This window comes from Hylobates moloch, unplaced genomic scaffold (assembly GCF_009828535.3).
Source record: "Hylobates moloch isolate HMO894 unplaced genomic scaffold, HMol_V3 SCAFFOLD_4, whole genome shotgun sequence".
NCBI classification, from domain to species: Eukaryota; Metazoa; Chordata; class Mammalia; order Primates; family Hylobatidae; genus Hylobates; species Hylobates moloch.
In genome coordinates, this window is record NW_026652279.1 from 104,730,798 (window position 1) to 104,758,741 (window position 27,944).

General features: G+C 41.4%; 2 protein-coding genes across 4 annotated transcripts in view; one reads left to right on the top strand and one right to left on the bottom strand.

Annotated features, from left to right (window-relative positions):
- Positions 1-12,207, bottom strand: part of LOC116467220 (SNRPN upstream reading frame protein-like) — a 62,893-nt gene extending 50,686 nt beyond the window's left edge. The window contains exons 1-2 of one of the 2 annotated variants that reach the window (XM_032755128.2): positions 12,139-12,207; positions 10,375-10,480 (exon numbers count right to left, since the gene is read on the bottom strand). The gene's annotated coding sequence lies outside the window, so the exon portion shown is untranslated. Of the gene's footprint in view, positions 1-6,659; positions 6,842-10,374; positions 10,481-12,138 lie in introns of those variants that run through there. The other variant, XR_009213237.1, reaches the window with a different exon arrangement.
- The window catches only part of DNAJC15 (DnaJ heat shock protein family (Hsp40) member C15), an 86,780-nt gene that overhangs the window by 10,756 nt on the left and 48,080 nt on the right, over positions 1-27,944 (top strand). The window lies entirely within an intron of this gene.

Here is a 27,944-nt window from a genome sequence, read left to right on the forward strand (position 1 = left end):
AGGTTTGAGGCATACTGGTTAGGTATTTTGTGGGATAGTCTCTACTGGAATTTCTTAGATGTTTTTCTCATGATTGGACTGGGGTTTTAGGTTTTTGGGAGGAAGATCAATCAGAAAGGTGAAGTGCCAGGTAATTTGGGAGGCCAAGGTGGGTAGATCACTTGAGGTTATGATTTGAGACCAGCCTGGTCAAATGACCTCTTAACTATAAACTTTATTTGCATACTGCACTTTTTGAAAGAAAGTCACTTTGTGCCGCCCACATTTAAGGAGTGGAGAGTTATGCTCTCCACTCCTTAAATGTAGAGTAATCTGTCAGATTATTTGGAATTATTCTGTATGGGAGATTTGTCCTTTTACTCCCATTTATTACATATTTATGTTAGTTTGGTTTCATGGATATTAATTTTATGCTTTGGATTATAATCCACTACCACATTTATTTTGTTGCTCAAGCTATTTTATCTTTGGCCATTGGGATCTCTTTCAGTTGACTCTTGTGTACCTTTGACATACCGCCAACATTGTGGGGGTTTTTTTGAGCACTTCCTTGCTTTCTGGCACTACATGGTGCTCTAGGCTCATTTTGTGTATTTCCTGCCCCAGTCCTAAAATCAGGCATTTCTCCAATGAGTCCTGTGTATGTAACATGTTATATCATGGGGAGCTTCATTCTGGGTCACAACTTCAGAACCTAATCCATTTTTATCCTCCCACCCAAATCTTCCCCAATTCCTTTATCTTTTCCCTATATGGCTGATGAGGTAAGAGCAAAAGATATCCTTGTTTTGGTACACGTGGCTGCTGCTTTCAGTCCACCAAGGACAGTAGAATTTTTCCCTGAAGCTTCAGTAAAGCGCTTTTGTGTCTATTTGGTTTGGGCTTTATTTTTGTTTTTCAATATCTGGTGTTAGGGACTGCTAATGGAGGAAGGATGCTAGGGGATTGTGAAAGGAAGTAGAGAGAGAGAAAGACTCATTAACCTTTCTGCCATTTGTCATTGTATTTCAAGTTTGTTATAGAATCTTAGTACAGGTCAAGTGAACAGTGAAGAACCTTTCTTTGGGTATAAGGTTAAATATTGCATATTCATTCCTCTAAAGGACTGAATATAGTCTTCAAGAGAATGATTTTCACTTCCTTTTGGAATACCTAGAATTTTACAATCACCACCACACTGAAAAAACAGTTTTTATATAGTAGGCATTAGAACTGAAGAGAACTAAACCAAGGGAGAAAAGAATGGTACTTTCAATAGCACTTTCCTCCCCAAATAATGCCTAGCTGCAGTGATGTTAAAGTTTAATTCAAGGACTTTATTACTATATAGTACTTAAGAGATTTCTATATTTTTATGTGGTTTTTGAATAATTTCTGTATTGATTTGTAAAAAACTTTTTTCAAAGTACCAATTTATTTTTTAATTTTTATTTTTTATTTCTTTTTTTTTTTTTTTTTTTAGAGACGGAGTCTCGCTCTATCTCCAAGGCTGGAGTGCAGTGGCACAATCTCGGCTCACTGCAAGCTCCGCCTCCCGGGTTCACGCCATTCTCCTGCCTCAGCCTCCCAGGTAGCTGGGACTACAGGCGCCTGTCACCACACCCGGCTAATTTTTTGTATTTTTAGTAGAGACGGGGTTTCACTATGTTAGCCAGGATGGTCTCGATCTCCTGACCTCGTGATCCGCCCGCCTCTGCCTCCCAAAGTGCTGGGATTACAGGCGTGAGCCACCGCGCCCGGCCTTTTTATTTCTTTGAGACAGGATCTTGCTCTGTCTCCCAGGCTGGTGTACAGTGGCGTGATCATAGCTCACTGCGGTCTCAATTTCCCAGGCTGAAGTGATCCTCCCACTTCAGCTTCCCAAGGAGCTGGGACCACAGTAGTGTGCCATCATGCCTGGCTAATTTTTTTTATTTTTATGCTTTGTAGAGATGGGGGTCTTGCTATGTTGCCCAGGCTGGTCTTGAACTCCTGGGCTCAAGGGATTCTCCCACCTCTGCTTCTCAAAGTGCTGGGATTACATATGTAAGCCACTGTGCCCAGTCCAAAGTACCAATTTAATTTTACATTTTAAAAATTGGATTCTAAAAGTCTGAAGTCTGCCTTCTTATCTGAATACTATTTCAGATTCCATTTTATTTTGTTACTTTTTTAAATTGTGATTGGACAAAATGTTTTTCAGTTTCTGTCTTTTATTTTTTCTTTTTTTTGAGACAGGGTCTCACTGTCATCCAGGCTGGAGTGCAGTAATGCAATCTCAGCTCACTGCAGCTTCTGCCTTCCAGGCTCAAGCAGTCCTCCGACCTCAGCCTCCCGAGTAGCTGGGACTACGGGTCGCACCACCACACCCAGTGCAACCCTCAACAGAGAGAAGACTGGAGTGGGTAGCTCCTACCTGCAGGCAGGTCATCCTGATAAGGGTGTCTGGCTAAGTCTGCAGGTTTTTATGTGCTCAGAATGGAGGAAGTGCATGTTGATTGGTTGATGGGTGGCCATGGGCAGGCCTGGAAAAAGCACCATCCATTTGGCCGATTGGTCTTCAATGAACTTCATACTCTGGTTGGTGGACTTCATCCAGAACTGGCAGCCTGGCCCCCAGGCTTCAGGCCAGTCCTAGCTTGAAGGAGGTGTTCCGCCGGGGACCCACCCTTTCCTGCCCAGGAAACTATCAACCTCCTGCTGCCACCAACATGCCCTCCACAGCACCCTGGCTTTAGATGCTGTGTGGAGCCCACAGGCCCATGCCAAGCTACCCTCAGCCCCTTGGCTGGACCTCCCTCCCAGGCTTGTGCCCAAAGTCTAGAGGGGGCCGAAGTGGCAGGGGGCTGGCATGTCATCACCGCTCTTAGCGCATGCACACCTGGCTAGGTTGAGACAGTGCCTCAGCTTAGCCACAACTTTGCCCCACACTGGAGTAGATGCCGGGAGTCGGGAGAGGCCAGGGAGCGGAAGCAGGCACTTCTAAGCCTGTAGGGGCAGGGGGCTTTCTGGGCCCCTGAGAATGTGGCTGGGCGGCTGCAGCTGCTCCCGGGAGCACTGGCTCCTACCCTGCCAAGCTGATAGGTGGCGAGCCTCCTGCCTGTTCCCAGCTCCCGGCAGCTCTGCTGAATGCCCAGCCCCCATGGTGCCTCCCACTCTGCAGCCAACGTCCTTGTGGGGGCCCCTGCAGATGGGCTGTAGCAGCAACTGCCTTAAAGTAAAATCGGTTGCTGTAAGGGAGTAAAAGTAGCTTTCATTAAAGGGGATGATTTCCCAAGCAAGAAGAAATAAGCAAAGCTACAAAATGTTGCAGATAAGGTGTACATCAGATATAAGCCGAAAAAGAGAGTTTGAGGGGTTCTTGCTGGAGACTTCAAAGTCAGTATAATAAAAGCTGGGAGTACTTGATAGGAAGGAGGCCAACTAGAGATGCAGTGGGATCATTTTTATGATCAGGGTGCAGATTTAAGTGTAAGGATAAAAAGGGAGACACCAAAGATCAATGTAGTTATTCTTGAAGAATGTAAGGAAGAATTCATTTTTAAAGTTTATTTTAAAGTAGACAGGTCAGAGGGTTTTCTGCCTTCTGATGTTAAAACATGTTAAACCCATCTCACCAGGTGAGATCTTCCTAAGATTTTTCTTTTTTTAATGACCTTTATTTTTACCTCCTGATTTTAAAAAGAAACGATTATGTAATGTTATATAGTAATTGTAATAGCTACCATTTGTTGAATGTTTATCCCATGTTAAATATACTAGTTTATATATGTGAATGCCCTAACTTATAAAAATTCGTATCAACCCAAGGAATTAGGTGCAGTCATCATCATTTTACAGATGAAGGAAAACATAGAGGTCATGTAACTTGGGCAGGTCATGGAGCTGACAAGTAAGGAGCCAAAACTCAAACCATATTTCTTTGATTCTAAAGTCTAATGATCCCAAGACTATGTTTTAATGAAAATATTCTTTTTTATAGCCTGCTTTTATTCTGTACTTAACATACGGTTGCTAAACATTCCTCAATAATATATTTAATTGTTGATTCATATTTTACATGTGCCTGAATTTATTTAATGATTCCCCCATTGTTGGGTAGTCAGATTTTTTCCATTTTTTTGTATTACAAATAAAACAGTGATGAATTTTCTCTTAAATGTTTTTATAGATTTTTCTGATTATTTTCTTAGGATAAATTTTTTGAATCGTAGTTACTAAGCCTAAAGACATTAGTATATTGAAGGTTGTTGATTCCTGTGATGAACGTAACCTCAAGACACATTGTCCCAATTTGCATTCCCAGCATCAGTTCAGGAGATTGTTCATTGAACCATTCTTTTGACAATTTGTAATACTTTGATTTGTTGGCCAAAATGTATACCTCTCATGATTAACAGGCTGCGTACTGGAGGTATGACAGATTGTCACATGGCCCCATCCAGAGGAAAAGCTGAAAGAGGGACTAGTAATGCCACTTTCATACTTATCAAACTATTCCATTTTTGTATTAAATATAGGAGTATTAAAAATACGACTGGGGAGGCCAGGCGCGGTGGCTTACGCCTGTAATCCCAGCATTTTGGGAGGCCGAGGCGGGCAGATCACGAGGTCAGGAGATCGAGACCATCCTAGCTAACACAGTGAAACCCTGTCTCTACTAAAAATACAAAAAATTAGCCGGGCGTAGTGGCGGGCTCCTGTAGTCCCAGCTACTCTGGAAGCTGAGGCAGGAGAATGGCATGAACCTGGTAGGCGGAGCTTGCAGTGAGCTGAGATTGCACCACTGCACTCCAGCCTGGGCGACAGAGTGAGACTCTGTCTCAAAAAAAAGGAAAAAAAAGAAGAAAAGAAAATACTTCTGGGGCAAGGGAGACCAAAGAAAATTTCATGAAATAAAGAATTAAGGACACCAAGGACTGGTGCTAGGATCTAGCTTGACGTTAGATAATAAAAATGACACTGTATTCTCTAGAAAATTTAAAAACCTACCTAGTAATAAGTTGTACAAGACTTTATATGTTTTTTTGAATGGGCAGATAGGAGTGTTTGGTTGAGTGTGAGCTCACACTGGAAAAAATCTTGAGTAATTTTTATAATCCATTAAAGGTAATGTGAGAGTAACTTCAGATTGTTGCTTGAAGGCATGAGCTCTGGTCTGGAATTAGGATACCTGGGCTCTAGTCCAGTGTAGACACTGATAATTGTTGCTGCAATTTGCAAGTCATATAACTTCTCAGGCCCTCAGTGTCTTCCTCATAAAATGTGGGTTTTGGCTAATGTTCTCTGTTATTTTTTTCAACTCTATGATTCTGTGACATTGACTTAGTTTATTATTACAGTCAGAAATGTCAACATTCGTGGAAACTATTGAAAATGAAACAGAAACATCTTTTTGTATAACATTGTAGTGTTTCTATACCTAGAAGTCTGTGTGTGCTTTTGCATGTACCTTTCCATGCAATCAAACAGAAATGAAAAATTTCCAGAAAAGGTCAACAAGTAAATTTACTGAGGGGAGAAGTGTGTGATTGAGTGTCTAGGAGTCTCAGGGGGTAGGGACACCAAGGGAAGGCTAAGTTGAAGACATAGGCAAAATATTTCAGAACTTAATTCAGGACTTTAGAAATTCATTGGCCAAAAAATTCTACTAAGATTTCAGTACAATAATAAAATGATAAAAGCTGTTGGTTGGATGAAAAAGGCCCTTTCCTTCAAATGTTAGAAAACAAAACTAAGGATACTATTTAAAATTGAAAGAGATAAATTTGGCTGGGCATGGTGGCTCATGCCTGTAATCCCAGCACTTTGGGAGGCTGAGGCAGGTGGATCACTTGAGATCAGGAGTTCAAAACGACCAGCCTGACCAATATGGTGAAACCTCATCTCTACTAAAAATACAAAAGTTAGCTAGGCGTGGTGGCATGTGCCTGTAGTCCCAGTTACTCGGGAAGCTGAGACAGAATTGGTTGTACACAGGAGGCGGAGGTTGCAGTGAGCTGAGGTCACACCACTGCACTCCATCCTGGGTGACAGAGTGAGACTCCGTCTCAAAAGAGAAAAAAAAAAAAAAAGGAAAGATACACATTTAGGACTAGTGAATTAAATAGCAGGGATGAGCAAGTTAAAGAATCTCACTCCTAGACCCAAATGAACCTTGAGCTGCCCAGAAGACTGAACCTTTGAGAGCAGCTGTATCTGAAGCTTCAGGCCAAAGAACAATTCTCAGAAGTTGCATTACTAGACTTGACATGTGCCAGCCATCAAGACCCACAGAGCAAAGATATAAAGCCTACTATAGTTCTTTCTTTGTAACAAATTCGTTTCAAATGCTGAAGGCTTTTTAAAATGTTTTTTTCTGGCTTAATTTTCTAACTAGAATTTGGTTTTGGCTTTGAAATTTTTGTCTCTTTTTGACTTACCTGTTTATCTGTGGGGGTAATAACCTGTTACCTGGTTATCATCTTGAAATGACCCCATAATGTTAAGTAGATGGAAGTTGACTTTACATTTTACAAGTTGTCTGGTCTAATCTGTGTTTAAAATATTCTGCAGGCCTAGTCTGTTTTTAACATATTCTATATGAAGGGGTAGTTTGCCCCTCCACACCTGTGGGCGTTTCTCGTTAGGTGGAATGAGAGACTTGGAGAAGAAAGAGACACAGAGACAAAGTATAGAGAAAGAAAAAAGGGGGCCCAGTGGACCAGCATTCAGCAGACGGAGGATCTCGCTGGCCTCTGAGTTCCCTTAGTATTTATTGATCGTTCTTGGGTGTTTCTCGGAGAGGGGGATGTGGCAGGGTCACAGGATAATAGTGGAGAGAAGGTCAGCAGATAAACACGTGAACAAAGGTCTCTGCATCCTGAACAAGGTAAAGAATTAAGTGCTGTGCTTTAGATATGCATACACATAAACATCTCAATGCCTTAAAGAGCAGTATTGCTACCCACCTGTCCCACCTCCAGCCCTAAGGCGGTTTTCCCCTATCTCAGTAGATGGAACATACAATCAGGTTTTATACCGAGACATTCCATTGCCCAGGGACGGGCAGGAGACAGATGCCTTCCTCTTGTCCCAACTGCAAAGAGGCGTTCCTTCCTCTTTTACTAATCTTCCTCAGCACAGACCCTTTACAGGTGTTGGCTGGGGCACATCAGGTCTTTCCCTTCCCACGAGGCCATATTTCAGACTGTCACATGGGGAGAAACCTTGGACAATACCTGGCTTTTGCCGGGCGCGGTGGCTCACGCCTGTAATCCCAGCACTTTGGGAGGCCGAGGTGGGCGGATCACGAGGTCAGGAGATCGAGACCATCCTGGCTAACAGGTGAAACCCCGTCTCTACTAAAAATACAGAAAAATTAGCCGGGCGTAGTGGCGGGTGCCTGTAGTCCCAGCTACTTGGGAGGCTGAGGCAGGAGAATGGCGTGAACCCGGGAGGCGGAGCTTGCAGTGAGCCGAGATTGCGCCACTGCACTCCTGCCTGGGCGACAGAGCGAGACTCCGTCTCAAAAAAAAAAAAAAAAAATACCTGGCTTTCCTAGGCAGAGGTCCCTGGGTACTTGAGATTAGGGAGTGGTGCATTTGTTTAACAAAGCACATCTTGCACAGCCCTTAATTCATTTAACCCTGAGTTGACACAGCACATGTTTCAGGGAGCACAGGGTTGGGGGTAAGGTTACAGATTAACAGCATCTCAAGGCAGAAGAATTTCTCTTAGTACAGAACAAAATGGAGTCTCCTATGTCTACTTCTTTCTACACAGACACAGTAACAATCTGATCTCTCTTTCTTTTCCCCCACACTATAGATATTTAACATATCTTGTAGATGATCCCTGCCTCCCAACACTCACATTGACTAGATTGCAGTAACAGTGAGTTGAGGGCAGAATCTCAGTCAGAATTCAACATCTAACCTTTGTTCTCTCCCTGTATCCTCACATTTCCCTCCTTGGCCTAACCTCGACCCTATGCTTCAGTTTTAGCTCTACTTTTCTAAGAAGCAGTCTGTGATTCAGAAGCAGAGTACTTACCCAGCTGGCCAGCTGTCTGTTTTACTATCTCTCCATGCATATACATCCATGCAGTCAATTAACTGCTAACTTTTATTTAGCCTATACTATATACTGGGAATACAAAGGTGAATGAAGCCTACCTCTTGCTTTCTAGAGGTTCTAGAGGTTCATAGCATGGTGAGGGAGGGAAGTTTTGAAGTGTAACCTGGGATCACAATGGAGCAGTAAGCTGGGAAGTAGTCAGGTGGTGATATTTAAATAGGTAAGACCATAACACTGACATTGATTTCTTTCATGGTTGGATGTTTACTTAATCCTGCTGCCTGTCTATAGTGTAGTAGGCCCCCTCTTATCTGTGGGGTCGGTGTTCCAAGACCACCAGTGGATGCCTGCAACCATGGATAGTACTGAACCCTACATATACAGTATTTTTTTTCCTATAGTACTGGTCCCTTCATACACAATGTTTTTTCCTATATATACATAATTATGATAAAATTTAATTTATAAATTAGGTACAGTAAGAGATTAACAACAGAAATATGATACAATGGAACAATAATAACCATAGTTGTAATAAAAGTTATGTGAATATGGTCTCTCTTTCTCTGGAAATACATTATTATAACCATGGAAAGCAAAACTGTAAGAGAGGACTACTGTAGTTTTGTTTCTTCCTCCTTCTTAGTAGCTGAGAAGCAATATAGAGCAGGCAGTCTCCTGTGTTAGGGACAGGGATCAATCAGAACATCTTTACATGAAGGGTGGTGAAACAGAAGGGCAGGAATGCATTAAGAGTCAACTAGGATGGGGGGCTATGACTCAAGTGCTCCAGCTCCCAAACTGAAAGCCAGCAGATTCAAAAGAGGGAGAGCTTATCTTGAGAAAAAATGTCATGGTGCTGCATAAGGTAGGGACCAGCTGTGGTGGTGTATCTGGCAAGTCTAAAATTTGTAGGGCAGGCCCACAGTCTGAAAGCTTTCAGATAGGATGAGATTCTTGAGACTGTATTTCTTCTTCTTCAGAGAAACTTCAATTTTGTTCTTAAATCCTTGCAAATGATTGGTCCGTATAGATTGGCCCACATAGATTATCAAAGATAAACTCCATAGGTGTTAGCCATGTCTCCAAAATGCTTTCATGGCAACCCCAAGATCAGTGTTTGACTAACTGGGTAAGCATAGTATAGCCAGGTTGACACATAAAATTAACTGTCACCATGTTCCTGGGTTCAAGAACTTAAAGCCAAATATGCAACTTGGTTTGGCAACCCTGTGATGAGTTCAGGGGCTCCAAGTGCTCTCCAGGCTGTCAGGAAGGACATGGTTGATGACGGGAGCAAGATTTTCTGACCAGTCGTCACATTTATTCACATTTTGGTTTAAAAAAGCTGCTTTTTAAATTTTTTTATTTTTATTTTTTTGAAAGGGAGTCTCGCTCTGTCGCCCAGGCCAGAGTCCAATGATATTGGCTCACTGCAACCTCCGTCTCCCAGGTTCAAGTGATTCTCCTGCCTCAGCCTCCCTAGTAGCTGGGACTACAGGCGTGTGCCACCACTCCCAGCTAATTTTTGTATTTTTGGTAGAGACGGGGTTTCACCATGTTGGCCAGACTGGTCTTGAACTCCTGACCTTAGTTGATCTACCCGCCTTGGCCTCCCAAAGTGCTGGGATTACAGGCATGAGCTGCCGTGCTCGACCTCAAAAGCTTCTTATATTGTGAGAAAGTAGAGCCATGACTCACACCGTTATTTTGAGTAAATGCAAAACAGTACTTAAAAGATCATTCTTGTTATTATTTATTTACTTATTCTAGACCTTTTCTGACAGTGTGAAAAAGATTATTCTTAAAAAATCATTATCTATAGTGAAGATTTAAGTTTGAGGAGTTTTTTGTTAATTATGCTGGAGAGTGGAGTAACATTCATTTGGGGTAAGCCTAAGAGTTTTGTTTCTTAACATGCTTGGCCTCTGATTTTGTTGTTTTGCCCTTTTATTTACTCACTAGTCTTGCTATAGATACTAATGCTTGCCTGGGGTTTAAGAGAAATTAAGCAACTTAAAAACAGAGCAAATAGAAATGTAGCTAGGTTTGCCTTTCTTTTTTGCTTAATGTAAGGCTTTCATGGGAATTTGTGTTTTGGGAGAAGTTCAAATGTATTTGCTTTTGGCAGTGGAACAATAATGGCAAAGGTAGGGTATATTAATATAGATTGGTTCAATTTAGATATGAAAGTCTGAAATTTACATTGGCTTGAAGATTTGAGGGCATGATAATTTTAAAAATTCTCTTGTCATTTTATCGTGTCTGACACTTTTTCTTGAATGTAAATTCTCCTCCCCTCCTTATTCTAATCTGCATGTGTAATACCCCTCTTACCAAAATTATATTGATTTGCCAGCAGTCTTTCTTGTTTCCTCTCTTTTTTTCTTCTTTCCACTTGCTGTTGTTTAAATTCAAAGAGTTTTCTTTGTGGAAATTGAACCTAAGAGTAAGACAGCATAAAACACTGAGTTCAGCGGAAAGTGATTTGCTTGTGATTAACCCTTGAGAATTAACTCACTGCAAGATAACAAAGAATGAATGTTTTTGAAACATCCGGCTCATTCTTCTTTTCCATTAGTAGATGAGACCTCTCCATTTACCCCCTAGGTGTTAGGAATTCTCATACTGCTTCGCTTAGGCTTTATCATACTCGTCATGGCATATTGTTAGAAAGTAAGTCCAAAAGAGAGTTCATGACATCCCCTTTCTCTGCCGCAGAACTCTCACAGTCCTTGCAGCAAAAGGCGGTTAGTGTCATTCTTTCAGTTGTTCAAGACGATAACCTTGACTCTTCTCTATTCCTTTTAGTTGCCCAAGACAACTAAAAGGTCCTTTTAGTCCCTTTTAGTTGCAAAGACTTTATTTTCTCTGTCTTCCGTGAGACTTTTGGATATATTTACCTGGTCCAGGATATTTTGAAGCATGACCATATGTTAGATTCTTAATTAACTAGCATTGTCCATTATATTTTCCCATTTCAAAACCTTGACTCCATATCCAGTCTCTCAGCAAATCCTATTGGCGTTACCTCCAAACTCTATCTAGTATCTCACCACTTTCCTCATTTCCATCATTAATCACTCTAGCCCAAGTGACCATTATCTCTTTCATGGATTATTTTAATAGACTTACAACTCATCCCCATGCCTCTGCTTTTCATCCTCTACAATCTATTCTCAACATGACAAGTAGAATGATCCTTAGAATTTTAATTGAAATAATCTTAGGCCTCTGCTCAAAACAATGATGTATTGTATCACTCGGAGAAAAGCTAGTCTTTATGTTTACCTTATAAGGCCCAGCGTGATCTGCTCTCCTTGTGACCTGTTCGACCTTGTTGCCTATTTTTTTCTCTTTCTCTTCCTGCTGTATGCACACTGGCCTTCTGACTATTTGTTAGGCACACTGGGCACACCTGTGCTTTAGGGCCTTTACACTTGTTCCCATTGCTAGTCCAAAATCTAAGGAATCCTTTTTCTTGCTTTAATTTTTTTCCAAAAGTCATTTTTTTCAGTGAAGCTTGCCCTACTCACTTTAAATTTGTTGCTCTTGTAGCAGGACAAGCTGCAGGCAAAACCTCTCAGACATCGAGTTGTAGAAGGAAGGGCTTTATTCAGCTGGGAGCATCGGCAAGCTACTGTCTTAAAATCCAAGCTCCCCGAGTGCACAATTTCTGTCCCTTTTAAGGGCGCACAACACTAAAGATGTAACTCAGCTCACACCCAACCAATCACGTAGTAAAGAGGGCTCACTAAAATACAAATTAAGCTAAAAGCAGGAGGTAAAGAAATAGTCAAATCAATATCGCCTGAGAGCGGGCTGGGGGGGGGGGGGGGGGGTGGGGGGGCTGCAGGGCAGTGATCGGGATATAAACCCAGGCATTGGAGCAGGGAGTGGGCAACCCCCGTTGGGTCCTCTCCCATTGTGTGGGAGAGGCGTGAGCCACCGCACCCGGCCACTCTGTTTTCATTCTATTAAGTCTTGCAACTGCACACTCTCTGGTCCGTGTTTGTTACGGTTCGAGCTGAGCTTTCGATCGCCGTCCACCACTGCTGTTTGCTGCGGTTGCCGCCACAGACCTGCTGCTGACGTACACACCTCTGGATCCGGCAGGGTGTCCACTGCGTTTCTGATCCAGCGAGGTGCACATTGCCACACCCGATAGGACTAAAGGCTCGCCTTTGTTACTGCACGGCTAAGTGCCCTAATCGAGCTGAACACTGGTTGCTGGGTTCCACCGTTCTCTTCCATGACCCATGGCTTCTAATAGAGCTATAACACTCACCGCATGGCCCAAGGTTCCATTCCATTCCTTGGAATCCATGAGGCCAAGAACCCCAGGTCAGAGAACAAAAGGCTTGCGATCATCTTGGGATGACCATCTTGGGAGCTCTAAGACCAAAGACCCGCCCATAACAGTGGGAAAGTTTCTTAAGATCATTTTCATGTCATTATACCAACTTTTAGAAAATGACGCTTTGCTAGATTTTGGAAATCCAAAGAAATAAAACACAGTCCTTACCTCCAGAAGCCTACATGTTGGAAGGGATTTGAAATAGGCAAATGAGTATTTAATGTAATATATATTACAGTAGAAAGATCTGCTGAGTACTATGGAGTACTGAAGAGTTTTGTTTGGGTGAGAGGTGAGTGAAGAAAACTTTATTGAGAAGATGAGCTTGAAGTTGATTTCTGAGTAAGATTTCCCAGGAGTAAAGCTGAGAGGAACAGAAGGAGTAAGAGTAAATAATATGAGAATGAAAAAAGGACCAACATGGAATATCTCTCACGTTCACATAGGTGCTGGTCATTTTTCATAACCTTGTTTGAATCATTACGAGCATGTCACGATACAGGTATTTGTATCTTAATTTTATAGATTAGGAAATGGGCCCAGAGAGAATAGCTTAGGATCACAGAATGTTGAATTGGAATTGGAGCCCAGGCCTGATTAACTTGAAGCCCATGGACTTTCCATAGCAGCCCCATACATAGCATTCAGGTGTGAAGGAGTAGAAAGTATAAGGGGCTCATGCTTGCTGCATGGATGAAAAACTTGAAGGCTTATTTAGAAAGTAAAAGTTTAGTAAGAGCCATGAGGAATGGGAAAGGGTACTAATTAATGATGAGGAAGATGATGGTACAGAGTAGGCTTGAAGGGCCAGCAGGCATCAGAAACCATAATTGTGTAATGATGCTATTTAGTGAGAACATAAGATTTTTCTTTAGCTAGACCTAGCAGTCTAGGATGAGGATTCTCTGTGGTAACTATGCCACCATTTTGAAACCAATCGATTTCACTGACAATTTGCCATCTGTTGCTTTCCGCAGTGCTATTACGCATGTGCCTGGAAGTTTTTAAATCCAAAATATTCATGCAATGTATATGGTCAGAGAGAATGCAATGAAAGCTATGCTTTTTGTAATTTTTGACAAGTGTACTCTAAACTAATGAATTTTAAAAACTTAGGCCGGGTGCGGTGGCTCACGCCTGTTATACCAGCACTTTGGGAGGCCAAGGCAGGTGGATCACCTGAGGTCGGGAGTTCAAGACCAGCCTGACCAACATGGAGAAACCTCGTCTCTACTAAAAATACCAAAAAAAAAAAAAAAAATTATCCGGGTATGGTGGCTCATGCCTGTAATCCCAGCTACTGGGGAGGCTGAGGCAGGAGAATCGCTTGAACCTGGGAGACGGAGGTTGTGGTGAGCCGAGATTGCGCCATTGCACTCTCGCTTGGGCAACAAGAGCAAAACTCTGTCTCAAAAATACACAAAAAACAAAAAACTTAAATACCCCTATCCCATGTCACATAAATTTGTTTTTTGAATATATATCATCTTTTTTGGTCCCCATGGCGACCAAGACAAGATTATTAAAAACTAAATTTCTAAATTTGACCTAAGTAGAATGTTAGGTTTTTGGTTTTTCTTACATAGAGACCACTGTTCCCAAACATTATGCTGGACCAGTTGGAAAAGAATTTTTTTGGTGGCATTTGTAACTGATTTCATTTTTAAGTATATATGTGCATATATTTATAGAAAGATCAGCTTGTTCTGTAAGTAGAAGTATGTGCTACCCTAATTTTGTGTAACAACAACAAAAATATATCCAATAATTAGATTTTCTGCAGGCCTAGAAAATGTTAGCTACTTTTTTAAGCCATAAACGTCTGAATCTTCAAATAAAATGTTTCAAAACTAAAACTTGCCCAAGGCAGCCTTGTGAATTTTTTTTAAAAGAATTAAAAATGCCCCATATGGCATCCACATTCATCATCCACTGCTACATATGTGTGACACTTATGGCAGTTTTAGCCTATACCAGGGTACAGGAATACACTTTTTAAAATCGTACTTCCTGATTTCTCTTATTTTCATATCCCAATTTTTCTAAGTCAAAGAAACAGCAACAGGCCGGGCGCGGTGGCTCACGCCTGTAATCCCAGCACTTTGGGAGGCCGAGGTGGGCGGATCACGAGGTCAGGAGATCGAGACCATCCTGGCTAACACGGTGAAACCCTGTCTCTACTAAAAATACAAAAAATTAGCCGGGCGAGGTGGCGGGCGCCTGTAGTCCCAGCTACTCCGGAGGCTGAGGCAGGAGAATGGCGTGAACCCCGGGGGGCGGAGCCTGCAGTGAGCTGAGATCATGCCACTGCACTCCAGCCTGGGTGAAAGAGCGAGACTCCGTCTCAAAAAAAAAAAAAAAAAAAAAAGAAACAGCAACATTTCTCTGTTTCTGCAGAATTTAACCTGGTTATTGCCTAGTTGGTAGAAAATCACTGTAGTTGTGGTACTAACACTATGCCTGATTCACTATTTTACTATTATATTGTCTTTTCAATGTCATTTTTTCTCATTCTGTTACTGGCAGTTTAGTTTTAAAGCATCATTGTTTAAAAAACATTAAAAAAGTACATCTTCGTGTTTACAACTGGATCAGATATGGTGTTGTGCATATAAAAGAAACAAAATATAGATCCTCTTAGCCCAAGGATATGATACTGAAGTTTAGTAAATGAGAAATAGCATAGTGATGAAAGCATGCTAATTTTTTTCAACAATAGTAAAATAGAGAACATGTTAATGGAATTATCTGATATTTACACAGTTATGCCAAGTAAACCACAGGTTAATAAAAAACCCCGGTGTGTTTTAGATGTTATTTTATTTTTAAAAATTAAAGCCAAAGAAAGGTATGGTCAGGAGTTCTGTGTTGAGTTACTTACTTAGACTTAGATTGACTCCCTTTCTCTTATACTTCTGTTTTCTACATTCAAAACTAGTTTCTTTTTCCTGTTGGAGTCATTCACATATGTGGAAGTTTGAGGAGAATTGTTACTGTTTTACAGCTCACAAAATCTGTGTCTGAAAAGAAATACCAATGGCTTTTTAGCGAATAAAAAAAGTTAGGTAGTAGATAAATTTTTTTCTAGGAAACAATTCATATTATTCTGGGCCAGTTAAAGTTTTGTTTGTTTGTTTTATTTTATTTGTTTGAGACAGAGTCTTGCTCTGTGGCCCAGGCTGGAGTGCAATGGCATGATATCGGCACACTGCAACCTCCACTTCCCAGGTTCAAGCAATTCTCCTGCCTCAGCCTTTTGAGTAGCTGGGGCTACCGGCACCTGCCAACACACCTGGCTAATTTTTTGTATTTTTAGTAGAGATGAGGTTTTGTCATGTTAGCCAGGCTGGTCTCGAACTGCTGACCTCAGGTGATCCACCTGCCTCAGCCTCCCAAAGTGCTGGGATTACAGGCATGAGCCACTGTGCCCGGCCAGTTTTAATTGCTTATAGATCTAACAGCCTTACTATTTCCACAGGAAACTTTATAAGGACTTTTATTCTTTCCTTTAAAATTTTTAAAAATTTTTTAGTTTTTTTGAGACAGGGTCTCACTCTATCACCAAGCTGAAGTATAGTAGCATAATCAGAGCTCACTGCCTCAATCTCCTGAGCTCAAGCAATCCTTCCACTTCAGACTCCCAAGTAGCTGGGTCTACAGGCACACCCTACCACACCGAACTAACTTTTTTTTTTTGGTAGAGACAGGGTCTTCTTGTGTTGCCGAGGCTGGTCTCAAACTCCTGGGCTAAATCAGTTCTCACATCTCAGCCTCCCAAAATAAAGACTTTTATTCTTATTTCAGATTACAAAATCTGATTGTATAGGATACATGATTTAAAAAAAAATTTCAAGTTGATTTCAACTTCTAAATATGTTTTTGTTTACTATCAATTGTTCATGCTCAAAAAATTTTATTTTAATACCAAATTAAAATACAAAGAAAGAGGTAATTTAGATTAAACCCTTTCAATAGAGAATTTTTAAGATTTAAAAAAATTTTTTTAGCCTTGATTTGAAATTGAATAAGGAATTTTAATTCCAGTAAATAAATGGGTTTTTGATTAGCTGTGCTGTATTTTATCGTCTTAGTGTGGATAAGTAAGATTTGATTGCTCAATTTTGGTTATTTACTGAACATCCTTTTTTACTCTAGTGATCTACCTAATTTCGGTTTCTTTTTGTTGTTTTTATTTCTTGGTATTTTATTTTATTTTATTTTATTTATTTATTTTTTTGAGACTAAGTCTCACTCTTGTCGCCCAGGCTGGAGTGCAATGGTGCGATCTCAGCTCACTGCAACCTCCACCTCCCAGGTTCAAGGGATTCTCCTGTCTCAGCCTCCTGAGTAGCTGGGATTACAGGCGCCTGCCACCACGCCCAGCCAATTTTTTTATTTTTAGTATAAGCATTGGGGTTTCACCATGTTAGCAAGGCTGGTCTCGAACTCAGACGATCCACCCACCTCAGCCTCCCAAGGTGCTGGGATTACAGGCATGAGCCACTGTGCCCAGCTATGTTATTTTTTATTTCAATAAGTTTTGGGGGAACAGGTGGTGTTTGGTTACATGGATAAGTTCTTTAGTGGTGACATCTGAGATTTTAGTGTACTCATCACCTGAACACTGTACCCAATGTGTAGTCTTTTATCCCTCACTCGCACCCCTTACCTGCCCCGTGAGTCCCCACAATCCGTTGTATCATTTCTTATGCCTTGCATCCTCATACCTTAGCTCCTAGTTATAAATGAGAACATACAATATTTGATTTTCCGTTCCTGAGTTACTTCGCTTAGAATAATGGTCTCCAGCTCCATCCAGGTTGCTGCAAATGCCGTTATTTGTTCATTTTTATGGCTGAGTAGTACTTCATGATGTGTGTGTATATATATACACACGTGCACATATATATGTATATATATATACACGTGTGTGTGTGTGTGTGTGTGTGTATATATATATATATATATCACATTTTCTTTATCCACTCTTTGATTGATGAACATTTGGGGTGGTTCCATATTTTTGCAATTGTGAATTGTGCTGCTGTAAACATGCATGTGCAGTATCTTTTTCATATGATTACTTACTTTCCTCTGGTTAGATACCCAAGAGTGGGATTGCTGGATCAAACAGTAGTGCTACTTTTAGTTCTTTAAGGAATCTTCATACTGTTTTTCACAGGGGTTGTACTAGTTTACATTCCTACCAGCAGTGTAAAAGTGTTCCCTTTCACCGTATCCATGCCAACATCTATTACTTTTTGATTATTATTATTATTTTTTTGAGACGGAGTTTTGCTCTGTCACCCAGGCTGGAGTGCAGTGGTGTGATCTTGGCTCACTGCAACCTCTGACTGCTTGGTTCAAGTGATTCTCCTGCCTCAGCCTCCCGAGTAGCTGGGATTATGGGCACGCTCCACCACAGCCAGCTAATTTTTGTATTTTTAGTAGAGACAGGGTTTTACCATATTGGCCAGGATGGTCTCGATCTCCTGACCTTGTGATCCACCTGTCTCGGCCTCCCAAAGTGCTGGGATTACAGGCGTGAGCCACCACACCCGGCGTATTTTTTGATTTTTAAATTATGGCCATAATTGCTGGAGTAAGGTGGTATGGCATTGTGGTTTTGATTTGCATTTCCCTGATAATTAGTGATGTTTAATACTTTTTCATATGTTTGTTGGCTATTTGTATATCTTCTTTTGAGAATTGTCTATTCATGTCTTTAGCACACTTTTTTTTGGGGGACGGAGTCTCACTCTTGTCACCCAGGCTGGAGTGCAGTGGTGTGATCTCAGCTCACTACAACCTTCACCTCCTGGGTTCGAGCGATTCTCCTGCCTCAACCTCCCGAGTAGCTGGATTACAGGTGCCTGCCACTACGCCTGGCTAATTTTTGTATTTTAGTAGAGACAGGGTTTCACCATGTTGGCCAGGCTGGTCTCGGACTCCCTGACCTCAGGTGATCCACCTGCCTTGACCTCCCAAAAGTGCTGGATTACAGGCATGAGACACCGTGCCTGGCCATTAGCATAATTTTTGATGGTATTATTTGTTTTTTTCTTGCTGATTGGTTTGAGTTTCTTGTAGATAGTGTATATTAGTCCTATGTTGGATACATAGTTTGCAAAGATTTTCCCCTACTCTGTGGGTTGTTTATTCTGCTGATTATTTCTTTTGCTGTGCAGAAGCTTTTTAGTTTAATTAGTTCCCATCTATTTATATTAGTTTTTGTTGTGTTTGCTTTTGGCATTTTGATCATTCAGGAGCAGGTTATTTAATGAAATCTTTGCTTAAACCACTGTTTAGAAGGGTTTTTCTGATGTTATCTTCTATAATTTTTATGCTTTTAGGTCTTAGATTTATCCATCTTAACTTGATTTTTGTATAAGGTGAGAGATGAGGATCCAGTTTCTTTCTTCCACATGTGGCTTGCCAGTTATCTCAGCACCATTTGTTGAATAGGGTGTCCTTTCCCCGCTTTATATTTTTGTTTGCTTTGTGGAAGATCAGTTGACTGTAAGTATTTGGCTTTATTTCTGGGTTCCCTATTCTGTTCTATTGGCCTATATGCCTGTTTTTATACCAGTACCATGCTGTTTTGGTGACTATGGCCTTATGGTATAGTTTGAAGTCAGGTAATGTGATGCCTCCCGATTTGTTCTTTTTCCTTAGTTTTGCTTTGGCTGTGAGGGCTGTTTTTTTGGTGCCGTATGAATTTTAGGATTTTTTTTCTAGCTCTGTAAAGAATGATGCTCGTATTTTGATGGGAATTGCATTGAGTTTGTAGATTGCTTTTGGCAGTACAGTCATTTTCACAATATTGATTCTATCCATCCATGGGCATGTGATGTGTTTCCATTTGTTTGTGTTGTCTGTGATTTCTTTCAGCAGTCTTTTGTATGATAGTTTTCCTTGTAGAGGTCTTTTACCTCCATGGTTAGGTATATTCCTATGTATTTTTTTGTTTGTTTTTTCTTTGCAGCTATTGTAAAAGGGGTTGAGTTCTTGATTTGATTCTCAGGTTGGTTGCTGTTAGTGTATAGCAGAGCTACTGATTTGTGTACATTAATTTTGTATCCTGAAACTTTGCTGAATTCATTGATCAATTCTAGGAGATGTTTGAAGGAGTCTTTAGGGTTTTCTAGTATACAATCATATCTTCAGCAAATAGTGACAGTTTGACCTCCTCTTTACCGATTTGGATGCCCTTTATTTCCCTCTCTTGTTTGATTGCTCTGGCTAGGACTTCCAGTACTGTGTTGAATAGAAGTGGTGTGAGTGGGCATCCTTGTCTTGTTTCAGTTCCCAGAGGAATGCTTTCAACTTTTCCCCACTCAGTATTATGTTGGCTGTGGGTTTGTCTTTTATTACCCTAAGGTATGTTCCTTCTATCCTGATTTTGCTGAGCGTTTTAATCATAATGGGATGCTGGATTTTGTCAAATGCTTTTTCTGTGCCTGTTGAGATGATCAGGTGATTTTTGTTTCCAATTCTGTTTAGTATATCACATTTATTCACTTGTGTGTGCTAAACTATCTCTGCATCCCTGGTATGAAACCCTCTTGATCATAGTGGATTATCTTTTTGATATGCTATTGGGTTTGATTAGTTAGTATTTTGCTGAGGTTTTTTGCATCTATGTTCATCAGGGATTTTGATCTATAGGTGTTCTTTTTGTTGTTGTTGTTATGTCCTTTCCTGGTTTTGGTATTGGGGTGATAACTGGCTTCATACAATGATTTGGGGAGGATTCCCTGTTTATCTTTTGGAATGTTGTCAATAGGATTGATAATAATTCTTCTTTGAATGTCTGACAGAATTCAGCTGTAAATCCATCTGGTCCTGGACTTTTTTTTTGTTGACAGTTTTTTTGAGTACCATTTCAGTCTCACTTCTTTTTATTGGTATGTTCTGAGTTTCTAGTTCTACCTTGTTTAATCTTGGAGGGTTGTATATTTCCTGGAATTTATCCATCTCATCTAGGTTTTCTAGTTTGTGCGTGTAAAGGTGTTCATAGTACTCTTGGATGATCTTTTTATTTCTGTGGTATTGGTTGTAATATTGTTATAGAAATAGAAATAAAGTATTTGGGTAGACAGGGAGAAGAGAGTCCCTGGCAGAAAACTTTCCTTCTAACATAAAGTAGCTCAGAAATAGCTCCCTTCTAACCTCATGCAGTTCAAAGAAATCACTTCTCTAACTAAAAAAGCAGCCTGAAAGATCAGGCTGTAAATCACAGATAAACCACTGGAGCACAGAAGGAGGGTGGGCAGTCTCCTGGGTAATCACCAAACTTCACAGTGGGCCCCAGTAAAAACAGTGGGCCTTAATAAGCACATTCCTTTCCCTTTAGGACACCAAGATAGCTAAAAGTGGACTTGGGGAGGCGGGGGTCGAGATGTCGGGGGCGGGCGTTGGGGGGGTGTTGGGGGTTGGGGGGATGCCTGCAGCTGCAAGAAGATGTCTGGGAACAGACACAGAAACTCTCCCTCCCAGATAAGCAAAAGAAGCATCACAGACTAAGTCTGCCCATGTGATCCAGGAATGAAGTGAGAGCTGATAAAAAAAACCTCTGCTCTATACAGATAGCACACCTGGTCCTAACTAAATCGTCAGACCCTAGGAGGATAAGACATCCCCTCCTCACTGGCACCGCCCCCGCCACCTGCCACTAACTCCCTCCTCACTAGCCCATTTATAAAAACCTTGACATTTTTACTAACCCACTTGGGACCCCTCTCTTCAAGGGAGAGCTGTTCTTTCTTTTTGCCTATTAAACTCCTGCTCCAAACTCAAGTCTGTGTGTGTAGTGTGTGTCCGCGACCTCCATCTCCTTGACTGTTTGACCAGGAACCTTGGTATTTACCCGAGACAACCAGGCTGCTTCAATATCTCCTGTTTCATTTCTAATTTAGTGTATTTGGATCTTCTCTCTTCTTTTCTTGGTTAATCTAAGGGTCTACCAATTTTACTTATCTTTTCAAAGAACTGAAGTTTCACTTCAGTTCTTTTCGTTTCACTTTTGAAACAGAACTTTTTGTTTCACTTTTTGTTTTGTTGTTGCTGTTTCAATTTCCTTTAGTTCTTCTCTAATCCTTCTTTCTTTTCTCTTGCTGGGTTTGGGTTTGGTTTGTTCTTGTTTCTCTTTTTCCTTGAGGCGTGACCTTACATTGTCTATTTGTGCTGCTTCAGAATTTTTGATGTATTACATACATTTTGATTTAATATTATGAACTTTCCTCTTAGCACTGCTTTTGTTTTATCTCAGAGGTTTTGATAGGTTGTGTCACTAATGCATTCAGTTCAAATAATTTTTTATTTTTCATCTTGATTTCATTGTTGACCCAAAGATCATTCAGGAGCAGGTTATTTAATGTCTATGTATTTGCATGGTTTTGAGGGATCCTTTTGGAGTTGATTTTCAGTTTTATTCCACTGTGGTCTGAGAGAGTACTTGATATAATTTCAATTTTCTTAAATTTATTGAGACTTGTTTTTTAATTTTTTTTTTTTTTTTTAGAAGGAGTCTCGCTCTTGTTGCCCAGGCTTTAGTGCAATAGTGCGATCTCAACTCACTGCAACCTCCACCTCCTGGGGTCAAGCAAGCCTCCCAAGTAGCTGGGACTACAGGCATGCACCACCACGCCTGGCTAATTTTGTGTTTTTAGTAGAGACGGGGTTTCACCATGTTGGTCAGGCTGATTTTGAACTCCTGACCTCAAGTGATCCACCTGCCTCAGCTTCCCAAAGTGCTGGGGTTACAATGTGAACCACTGTGCCCAGCCAAGACTTGTTTTGTGGTCTATCTTGGAGAATGTCTATGATGAATAGAATGTATATTCTTGCAGTTGTTGGGTAGAATGTTCTATAAATATCTGTTAATTCCATTTGTTCTAGGGTATAGATTAAGTCCACTGTTTCTTTGTTGACTTTCTGTCCTGATAACCTGTCTAGTGCTGTCAGTGAAGTAGTGAAGTTCCCCACTGTTATTGTGTTGCCATCTATCTCATTTCTTAGGTCTAATAGTAAATTTGGGAGCTCCAGTGTTAGGCGTATATATATTTGGGATTGTGGTATTTTCCTGTTGGACTGATCCTTTTATCATTATATAATGTCCCTCTTTGTGTTTTTTAACTGTTGTTGCTTTGAAGTCTGTTTTGTCTGTTGTAAGAATAGCTACTCCTGCTGGCTTTCCTTCATCTTGACTTTAGGTAACCTGTGTTTGTGCCTACATGATGATTTTTTTGCAATGAATTTTCCAGGTGTTCTTAGAGCTTCTTGTATTTGGATGTCTAGGTCTCTAGCAAGGCCAGGGAGGTTTTCCTTCTTTGTCGGGAACACCAATTATTCTTAGGTTACGTCATTTAACATAATCCCAAACTTCTTGGAGGCTTTGTTCCTTTTTTAAAATTCTTTTTTGTCTTTGTCAGTTTGGGTCAGTTTGAAAGCCTTGTCTTTGAGCTATGAAGTTCTTTTTTCTACTTGTTCGATTCTGTTGTTGTAACTTTCCAGTTATTTTGCATTTCCTAAGTGTGTCTGTCATTTCCAGAAGTTGTGATTGTTTTTTCTTTATGGTACCTATTTCTCTGGAGATTTTTATCCATATCCTGTATTATATTTCAAGTTGGTTTTCACTTTTCTTTGGTGCCTCCTTGAGTAACATAATAATCGACCTTCTGAAATCTTTATCTGACAATTTAGAGATTTCTTCTTGGTTTGGATTGATTGCTGGTGAGCTAGTGTCGTCTTTAGAGGATGTTGAAGAACCTTGCTTTGTCATATTACCAGAATTGTTTTTCTGGTTCTTTCTCGTTTGGGTAGACTACATCAGAGGAAAGATCTGGGGCTCAAAAGCTGCTGTTCAGATCCTTTTGTCCCATGGGGTGATCCTTTGATGTGGTGCACCCCCCCTTCCTTTAGGGATTGGGCTTCCTGAGAGCCAGACTGCAGTGATTGTTACTGTTCTTCTGGGTCTAGCCACCCAGCAGAGCTACTGGGCTCTGGGCTAGTACTGGGGAGTGTCTGCAAAGAGTCTCGTGATGTGATCTGTGTTTGAGTCTCTCAGCTGTAGATACCAGCACCTGCTCCAGTAGAGGTAGCATGGGAGTGAAGTGGACTCTGTAGTTTTGTTTAGTGAGTTGGTTTTCTTGAATACTGGTTGTACTAGTAGTACAGTTATTACATGGACAGACTCAGGACCTCTGTTTAGCCAGGATGCTACAGGCAGTGGAATTAGCTGTTTTCTTTTTTCTTAGAGTGTGGTTGTTCTTTTATGAGTTGCTATAATGGCTTGAGTTTGTTGGCCTCTAGCCAGGAGGTGGAGCTTTCAAGAGAGCATCAGCTGCAGCTGTATGGGGGATACAAGCTTGCCCTAAGATCACCTGGATAAGTATTTGGTTTTCTCAGCTGATGGGTGGGGACATACAGCTCCCGAGAGATTATGTCCTTTGTTTTTGGCTGTGGGGTGGGTTGGTGTGGGCGGGGGTGGGCAGCAGTGTGTAGAGAAGGATCACCAGGTTGGGGAAGGGTGAGGCTTGTCAGAGCTCAGATTGTCTTTGGGCAGGGCTTGCTGTGGCCACTGTGGGGTATGGGGGTGTGGTTCTCAGCACTGGGAACTTGTGCCAGGCTACAAGCCTCCCACTGAGAAAGCAAGCATGGCTTTCAGGCTCCCTGCATGCTGCATCTTCTGTGTTCATATCTGCCGTTCCTGTTTGACCCTCTCCCACCCCTTCCTTGATTCCTCCCAGGAAAATTCATGCTCAGTTGAAATTATTACCTGGAACTTTCCTTCTACCTGTGGTCCTTCCCTAATTTCATGGCAGCCCTCCCAAAGGACCCCTGTGAGATAAAGTCAGAAATGGCTTCCCTGGGGGCCAGGAGTGCTTATAGGGCTCTTCCCGCTGTTGCTTCTACTTTTAATTTTTGCTCAGCTCTCCAAATTCGCTTCAGCTCTAGGTAAGGTTAAATCCTAATGTTTCCTGGATTTTCAGGTTCCCCAGTGAAGATGCATGTTCAGAGGCAGACTTTCCCCCTCTCACACTTTGTTTTTTCTGCTGTCTCATGGAGTTTGCAATGGCAAGCTGCTTCTTTCAAAGGGTCTGTGAATTCTTTTGGTTTTCCTGGTATGTTTCTGGAGTAGTTCTTGGAGCAAAAGTTCATGATGCGAGTCTCCATATGCTGTTTCTGTGCATCTGAGTAGGAGCTGGAAGTTAGTCCAGCCTCCTCTCCACCATTTTTTTCTTTTTGTTGTTTTTAAAGATTACAAGGCCTTTGTTTTTCTTTCTGTAAAATAAGTCTTTAGAAATAGTCTATTAATTTTATTATTAAAAAATTAAGTTTTTATTATATTATTATTGAATGAAAAGTGTAATATATGTGACAGATCTTCTGATGTGCTCTAGGAGTCGAAAATTGAATGAGAGATCCTCTCTGACTTCAGTGAGCTCATATTTATATATTTATATTTCTTTTTTTCTTTCTTTTTTTGGAGACAGAGTTTTGCTCTTGTTGCCCAGGCTGGAGTGCAACGGTGCAATCTTGGCTTACCACTTCCTGGGTTCAAGCGATTCTCCTGTCTCAACCTCCTGAGTAGCTGGGATTACAGGCACGTGCCACCATGCCTGGCTAATTTTGTATTTTTAGTAGAGATGGGGTTTCTCCATGTTGGTCAGGCTCTCGTCTAACTCCTGACCTCAGGTGATCCGCCCACCTCAGCCTCCCAGAGTGCTGGGATTACTGGCAGGAGCCACTGCACCCAGGATTTGTTTCTTTTTAAAGAAAGATTCTTATGTTGGAGCTTGTGAGCTAAAGGACTTCAGGAAAACCCACGGAATCCCCTCATTGTATACAGATTTTTGTGATGTTTATTTGTGTTTTCCTGAGTGTCTCACGTGTCCATGTGAAGAGACCACCAAACAGGCTTTGTGTGAGCAACAAGGCTGTTTATTTCACCCGGGTGCAGGCGGGCTGAGTCCAAAAAGAGAGTCAGCAAAAGGTGGTGGATTATCATTAGTTCTTATAGGTTTTGGGATAGGCGGTGCAGTTAGGAGCAGTGTTTTATGGGCATGGGGTAGATCTCACAAAGTGCATTCTGAAGGGTGGGGAGAATTACAAAGAACCTTGTTATGGGTGGGGGAGATTACAAAGTACATTGATCAGTTAGGGTGGGGCAGAAACAGATTACAATGGTGGAATGTCATCAGTTAAGGCTACTTTCACTTCTTTTGAGGATCTTCAGTTGCTTCAGGCTGTCAGGATGTATACATGCAGGTCACAAGGGATATGATGGCTTAGCTTGGGCTCGGAGAACTGACATTCCTGTCTTATATTAATAAGAAAAGCAAAATGAAATAATGAAGTGTTGGAGTGGCGAAAAATTTTGGAGGTGGTATGGAGAGATAATGGGCGATGTTTCTCAGGGCTACTTTGAGTGGGATTAGGGGCGGTGTGGGAACCTACAGTGGGAGAGATTCAACTGAAGAAAGATTTTGGGGTAAGGGGTAATATTGTGGGGTTGTTAGAAGGAGCATTTGTCGTATAGAATTACTGGTGATGGCCTGGATGTGGTTTCGTATGAATTGAGAAACTAAACGAAAGACACAAGGTCCGAATAAAAGATGGAGAAAAATAGGTATTAAAGGACTAAGAATTGTGAGTACCCAGGACGTCCAATTAGAGAGTGTCCAAGGAGGTTCAACGTTATTGTTTGCTTGGTTGGCGAGTTTTTGGGCTCTATCCTTGAGTTTTTTTATGTTGTCATATACCAGGCCAGATTGATTTAGGTAAAAACAACACTCTTCATTTAAAAATATACAGTCCTCTTTTTTTAACAGTAAGTCGAGGCCTCGGCGATTTTGGAGGAAAGAGAAATGCAAAGCCAGCAACTGTTTGTTGAAAAAGGTTTAGAAACGTTTGAGGTAAAACCAGGAGCCACTAAATACCAAGAGCCTGAGAAACTGCTTGGGTGATTTGACTAATAAAGGCCGGTCTGTTATTGGACTGTATAGAGGTGGGAAGGCCAAACTGAGGAAATATGTCTGACAGAAGGGAAGAAATGACTGCGGTGGTCTTCTCAGACCCTGTGGGAAAGGCCTCTACCCACCCAGTGAAAGTGTCTACCCAGACCAAGAGGTATTTTAGTTTCCTGACTGGAGGCATGTGAGTAAAGTCAATTTGCCAGTCCCGGGCGGGGGCAAATCCCCAGCTTGTTGTGTAGGGAAGGGAGGGGGCCTGAGACATTCCTGAGGAGTAGTAGAATAGCAGATGGAACACTGAGAAGTGATTTCCTCGGGGATAGATTTCCATGATGGAAAGGAAATGAGAGGTTCTAAGAGGCGGGCTAGCGGCTTGTAGCTTACAAGGAAGAGGTTATGAAATTATGACAGAATAGAATGGGCCTGTGAGGCTGGAAGGGGATATTTTCCTTGGTCCAGGAACTATTTGCCTTGTGTGGGAAGAGATTGATAGGTGGAAGTTTCAGTGGAGGAGTGGGTGGGAGTGGCCAGATGAGAAGGAGAAAAGGGATGGAAGTTGGAGAACGCTAGCTGCTTTTTTAGTTGCCTTATCAGCATAAGCATTGTCCTGAGCTATGGGATCTTATGCCTTTTGATGGCCTTTGCAGTGAATGACTCCAGCTTCCTTTGGAAATAAAGTGGCTTTGAGAAGAGTTTTTATTAAAGAGGCATTGATGATGGAGGACCCTTGCATAGTGAGGAAACCTCTTTCAGCCCATATAACATCATGGTGGTGCAGGATATGTGAAGTGGGAGCAGGCATTTCAAATGGCGAAAGCAGTACAAGAGAGGGAGAGTGTGGTGGGAGGTGCCACATACTTTTCAATGACCAAATCTCATTTGTATTCGGAGCGAGAACTCACTTATCACCAAGGGAATGGCCGAAGCCATTCATTAGGGATTTGCCCCCATGATCCACACAGCTCCTGCCAAGCCCCACCTCATTACATTTCCACATGAGATGTGAGTGTGGACAAATGTTCAAACTATGAGGATAAAAAGCAAGATCTTTAGGAGATTAGCATAGAGATTTAGGAGATTAGCCTACCTATCATGTTCAAGTTTCTGTGTAGGACACACGTGATATAGACCCTTGGGCCAAGTTTACCCTGTTGCATTTTTTTTTTTGAAGATAGTTTATTGAAAGGAGTATTTTCAGAGGTGTGACCATGGTTTAAGATAACCAAGAAAGGATGATGAATCACTTAGGGACTAGCAACACTTGGAAACTGTTATCCATCCAGGTGACAGGGCAAGGGTAGAAATCACGTTCCAGAACTCAGTGAGAGTTGTAGGCATGAAAGAGGAGCCTTCTCAACAGGAGCTGTGGCCAAACAAGAAACAAGGCAGGAAAGAAATGGGGAATAAATTATGCCATTATTTCTCTTTCCTTCCACCTCTTTTTCTACTGACGCTTCCTCTCACTGGTGAAACCCAACCAGAAGCTAAATGGCAAGTGAATCCCTAGAAATAAGGTGAGGCAGAGATGCAGAGCAAGTCAGATAAAACTAGAAAATGGGTCTTGGGGGAGACAA